The 5,781-nt window shown below is 41.7% G+C and overlaps 2 long non-coding RNA genes across 2 annotated transcripts in view; one reads left to right on the plus strand and one right to left on the minus strand.

Moving 5' to 3' along the window:
• The window catches only part of LOC103370312 (uncharacterized), a 23,655-nt gene extending 19,335 nt beyond the window's left edge, over positions 1-4,320 (minus strand). The window contains exon 1 of the long non-coding RNA XR_520880.1: positions 4,308-4,320. This is a non-coding gene — a long non-coding RNA (uncharacterized LOC103370312). The remainder of the gene's footprint in view (positions 1-4,307) is intronic.
• Positions 1-5,781, plus strand: part of LOC103370311 (uncharacterized) — an 8,457-nt gene that overhangs the window by 1,553 nt on the left and 1,123 nt on the right. Inside the window, exon 2 of the long non-coding RNA XR_520879.1 lies at positions 1,570-1,574. This is a non-coding gene — a long non-coding RNA (uncharacterized LOC103370311). The remainder of the gene's footprint in view (positions 1-1,569; positions 1,575-5,781) is intronic.

Raw genomic sequence — 5,781 nt, forward strand, 5'->3', positions numbered from 1 at the left:
CAGTACTTAGTATCAGTAGTAGTATAATAACAGCAGTACTCACGGTGGCAGCATGCTGCTGCTGTCTGAATGTTTTCTGTTGAAATGAGTTTCAGCTGCAGAGCAGAAGGACTTTTATACTGACTGAGGGAGGAGCTACTGCAAAAAATACTACAAACAGTTATATTTATTCTGACTAAGGGAGGAGCTGCTAGTTAAAATACTACAAACAATACTGGTAGTTAATACTACTATCCCTCAAAGTACTACAAGCACTACTGCCAACAAGTACAATTACGGAAAATACTACAAACACCAACTAAGAGCTGGAAATACTACTGCCAACAAATACTACTACTACTGCATGTACTGCTGCTTCTGTCCATCGTGTGTCCTGTGCTGCAGGCTGCAGTGGTCCCAGCATGCTCTGGGGCAGGGCTCACCTGTCCAGGTAATGATGTTCATTTTTACACATGAGCGACAGCAAATATTGATCATGTGCATCGTGTGGGGCTGCCGTCAGCCTGTTAGCTGGTTAGTTCTGCAGCTCCACAGTTAATGCCTATAAGCCAAACCAGCTGCTTCCTGTCTCACCTGTGTGACCTCACCTGTGTCCTGTCCATCTCTGAATCACGGAACTCGTCTCTGCTCTGTTCAGTGATTCTGAGGCTCGGTCCGCCTGTGCACAGGTGAGTCTTGAGGTTGTGTTTGTTATTACCTGTCAGCTGTGGTGATGGTTCTAATCAGCCTACATCACTTCCTGTTGACAGGATCAGTTCCCTTCATCCTCCTAAACTGTGCTGAGTGTTGGTCATTGCAGCCTGCAGGTCACAGCGGCTCTGTTTCCTCCTTCAGTCCACAGACGTGTCTGTGTGTCGGTGATAGCCAGTTACCTGTCCAGGTGTGCCCCGCCCCTCCCCCACTGTTAGCTGGGACCCTCAGCATGATGAAGCCGATGAGATGTTCAGACACTTGCTACAAATATTCAAACCAACCTGCAGCAACAAATACAATTAAGTCAGTTTTTATAATGGCTTTAATAAATCTAATCTGCTTATAACGATGAGTTTGCTGTGAATGTACAACAACTTCTGATTGGTCGACATGCAACACCACCTGATGGCGCATCATCAGTGTGTTTGTTTCAAACTGCCATCCATCTATTATCTACATATTGCTTCACCCTCTATCCCAGGCAGGTTCACCTGGACAGGTAACCAGTCTATCACAGGGCTACACTTAGAGACAGACAACCAAGCACACTCACATTCNAAAACGGTGTTTGCACATTTCATTATGTTTTTATTTGAGAATGCGTCTGATGGAGTTGACATTGAAGTTATGTCCTTGTTTGCACAGCAGACAGAACCTTGACCCATTTTGTAGTAATGTTGTTGGGGTGGGGCCTGAAATGTTTTCCTCTTACAAAGGGGGCGACAGAAAAAGTTTGAGAACCACTGCATTAAGGTGAGAAAACACAAATGTATTTCCATCTGAGTATTTTTATTATTTTCTGTTTTTTGGTGTTGCAGTTTTCATCGGAGCCACATGAGGCAGAGTTGAACCATTCCTGTGATAGAAGCAGGTGAGTTATTGTCTCCATGAACATGAAGCCCATATATGGAGTCAGCAGGTTACGTAAGCAGGTTACATAATTATAATGATTTATAATTAGAATAGAATTCAATCATTGTCATTAGCTGGACTGTGGTTCAAAGTTTTAGAAGTTTTGTTGTTCGAATAATGATCTGTGTCTGCTGCTGGAAGAGATGACTTAACGAGCTGCGGTGACTCTGATTGGTCTGTCCATCAGTCAGCAGCCAGGTAAACCTCAAACAGGTGAAGGGTGTTTGCTCTGCTGCTTCTAAGAAATGTGTTCAGGTCAGTAAAGACCGGCTTAAGCAACAGACAGGTGAGACTGCAGGTGTGACGCTGCTGCCGGGTTGCGAACATGTTGTGAATGTGTTGTGAACACGTTATTAACACGTTGTGGGTGTAAATGCAGCCTGAACAAACAAAGAATGTGGACGAGCAGCAGATTCAGGAATCTGATCCAACATGTTCGCCCGATTTACAGTAAAACTCATTAGTGTAAGTAGCTCCGCCCACTGGCCCAGGTGAAACAACATGCTCACTGACAGGTGTGTCAGCAATACAACACCTATGGTTTCATGATTTGTCTTGTAGATGGACTCTGAGTGTAACTTCTAATTATCTTTGTGTGAATGTTTACAAACACTGAACCAGTTATTTATGATATTTGTTCATATCACAGTAAAAATAAATCTAAATAATCTCTCTTCTTATCTTTCTGGTCTCAGGTGAAATCTAGTTTTTGAATTAAGTTGCTTGTATTGTCATTGTTACGATCCAGCCTCTAGGGTCAGCTGGATGTAGCAAAGACCAGGGTCCTCATGTACAAAACTTGGCGTACGCACTTTTCCACGCTCACGTTCAGATGTATCAAGAGTGAAATGACCGTGGAAATGTGCGGTCCTCCACGCCAACTTCTTGACTGGCGTACGCACGTTTCTACTGCTTTGAGCCGTTGGCGACACCTAGAGGTGATGCTGGGAATATAAAAATGTACAAAACAATGTAAAAAAAGGTCATTGCTCAAAGTGATGTGTTCATCAGAGACACACAGATGAATGAACACATCCAGGTGTTTGCAACCAGATGAGCAGATATAACAGTTTATATAAAACGGTGCAGAAGATCCCGTTAACAACAACGGCAGCTTTGGACCTGCTGGAGGATGCTACCAATGGAGCAGAGCCAAGAGAACGGGTTTCCAGAGACCTCAGGACCACGACTGGATCATCAGCCGCTTTAGGTTCCTGAGGGCAGTCCTCCTCAAACTGTATGCGAAGCTGCGGCCAGTATTGGAGCGCAACACGTCCAGGAGCCATGTCCTACCTGTGCCCATACAGGTGCTGACCCACTGGACTTCCCAGCCACAGGGTCATTTCAGAGGGAGCTGGCCGACCGATCGGGACTGTGCCGGTCCACACTGAGCCGAGCCATGCCAGCCGTGTGGGATGGAACCATCCGAATGTCAGCCAGATACCAAATTCCCACACCACAGCTGAACAGGACGACATGAAAGTGCAATTTGCAGCGACGGCCGGTTCTGCTGATGTAATCGGAGCGACCGACTGCACACACATTGTTATAGAGGCACCATCACAAGATGCATGTGTTTATGTAAACAGGAAGTATTTTTATTAAATCAGTGTCCAGATCATCTGTGATGCACAAATACAACTAAGTAACATTGTTGTGAGGCGCATGTTCTCCCCACAGTCCAGAAACATGCTGAGGTTAATTGGTGATTGTAAATTGTCCGTAGGTGTGAATNACGGTGCTAACCACTGATCCACCTGCAGCCCCTTGTTTCAAACACATTTAAAAAATATATTTTTTAAATGAACATAGGAAAAATTAGATTTTAAAGAAAAGCAGAGCATTTACATATATGTTTCTTTGCCTTTTGCTTTATTACTTTAAACTTACTGCTCTCCTGCCAACCAATCCTATCGTTACATGGGGCGGGACTTGTCTCCATGGTAACCCAGAAGATGGAGGAAAAGCTTCAAACAAGCATCTGAAGAGTTGTATTTTTTTTCCATAATGTTTTTATTGACATTTTAACAGCATGAAATACAGTCATTTACATTTAGAGTATGTTGTCAGTTTGCTTCATTAACACATAACCAAACAAATAATAAAATAGAAATTAAAAAAAAAAAAAAAAGGTGTCCAAAAATAAATAAAAATGGCTGATTCTCAATCAGTTTATCCGTCCTTTGATTTTCAGAGTATCAAAAAATGATCAATGTTTTGTCAAGGTCCAGAATGGCACCTTCAACTATTCCCCTGTTCAACCATCAAAACTCAAACTTCAAACATATAAACAAGCACAGACTCAACAACATTGCTTCTCCTATTTTAACAAAGGGTAATCTACTTTAAGTGGGTCTTTTAGCAGTTTTTACAAAATTTCACATAATTCAGGAAAAAAAAAAGCAAACAAAAGAAAACTTGAAAAAGTTTAGGAACTGCTCCGTCTGCAGCAATCAGTCGTCTTGATCACCTGTTAATTCAAACTCTTTTTTTTTTTAAAGTTATTTTTTTGGCCTTTGTGCCTTTATTTGATAGGACAGTGGGAGAGAGACAGGAAAGTGGGGAGAAGAGTAGGGGGAGGACATGTGCGGGAAAGGGTCATGAGCGGGACTCGAACCCATGACCTCCGCATCGGGACTGTAGCCCTGTACATGGGACGCCAGCTCTACCAGGTGAGCTATAGCGGCGCCCCTAATTCAAACTCTTTGACATAATTGATGAAAGGTCTCCATATATTCTCAAATATGTGCTGTTTAGCTTTCAATATGTACGTTATCCTTTCTAATGGAAGGTTTGACAGCATCTGTCTTATCCAGTATTTGGTCTGTGAATACTTTTCCATAACTGTGCAATGCATTTTTTTGGCGTATAGCGAGCTGAGGTCTATAAATGCTCGTTCGTTTTTACTGTAGTTATGCCTCTCTGGGTATAAACCCAACAGAAAAAGCTTTGGATCCAGAAAGATTTGTTTTGGAATTATTTTCTCGATTCAGTTTCTTACCTCTTCCCAAAACGTTTTAATCTTTGTGCATTGCCAAATACAATGAAACAGTGTCCCCCGATGTTCCATACATTTTGTGCATATGTCTGGTATGTTACTGCTGCATCGATTTAATTCCACCGCCGTCATGTATGTCCGCATTAGCCATTTATATTGTATTAGTTTTAGGCGTGTATTAATGGATTTAGACTGTGCATCAGCACAGGCTAGTTCAACATCTTCATCTGAGATTTCTTCCTGCAAGTCCTCCTTCCAGGCTGATAACTTAGATTGTGAGCTTTCAGATGAACTAGAGGTCAGCAGATTAAAAAAATCTGATATCATACCCTTCCTCAAACTGTCCTTTGTCATCATTTCTTCCAGTGGGGATTGTTGAGGTCTGGTGAGTAAATTATTTTGATTCGCTCTGACAAAGCTTCTAAGTTGGAGGTAAATGAAGAAATGTTTTCCACTGAGCTTGAATTTGGAACTCAGTTCATCAAAGGACGTCATTATGTCTGAGCTTATCTTGTATAGATCCTGAATCTTTCTAAGTCCCACAGAGTGCCATAATTTAAAAGTTGCATCTTCTCCTCCTGGTTTAAACAACTGATTACCCCATATTGGACTGTATTGTGATATGGAGTGTTGTACTTTTAAGTATCTGTTTACATCATTCCATATCCTCATCATGTGCTTTACATTTAGATTTTTTCTTTGTTTCCGCAGTCGTTTTTCTGTGTCTGAATGTATATATAAGGGAAGAGGTAGTTTTAAATCAAAAGATTCCATTTCAGTCCAGTGGGGAGAGTCATTTTCTGAAAAATAGAACATCATAGACCTCAGCTGTGCCGCCCAGTAGCACCACATTAAGTTTGGACATTTTAAACCTCCTCGATCAAATGGTAAATACAGTAGAGATAAACGGAGTCGTGCCGTCTTACTGTTCCATATAAACTGTAAGAATCTTTTTGTCATTTTTGAAAACAGGTCCGGAGGTGGAGGCAGGGGAATGTTTTTTTTTTTCAAAATATGAATTCTCCCTGTTATAGAAATTGGTAGTAACATCCATTTATCTACTGACTCGTTAATTTCTGTCATTAGAGGTTCATAGTTAGTGCTGACAACATGCTCCAGCCCGGGCAGAACCTGTATCCCCAGATACTTGAATTGTTCTACAACATTAAATTGAATTG

The sequence above is a fragment of the Stegastes partitus genome, unplaced genomic scaffold (genome assembly GCF_000690725.1).
Source record: "Stegastes partitus isolate 25-593 unplaced genomic scaffold, Stegastes_partitus-1.0.2 Scaffold1402, whole genome shotgun sequence".
In the NCBI taxonomy this organism is placed as follows: Eukaryota; Metazoa; Chordata; class Actinopteri; family Pomacentridae; genus Stegastes; species Stegastes partitus.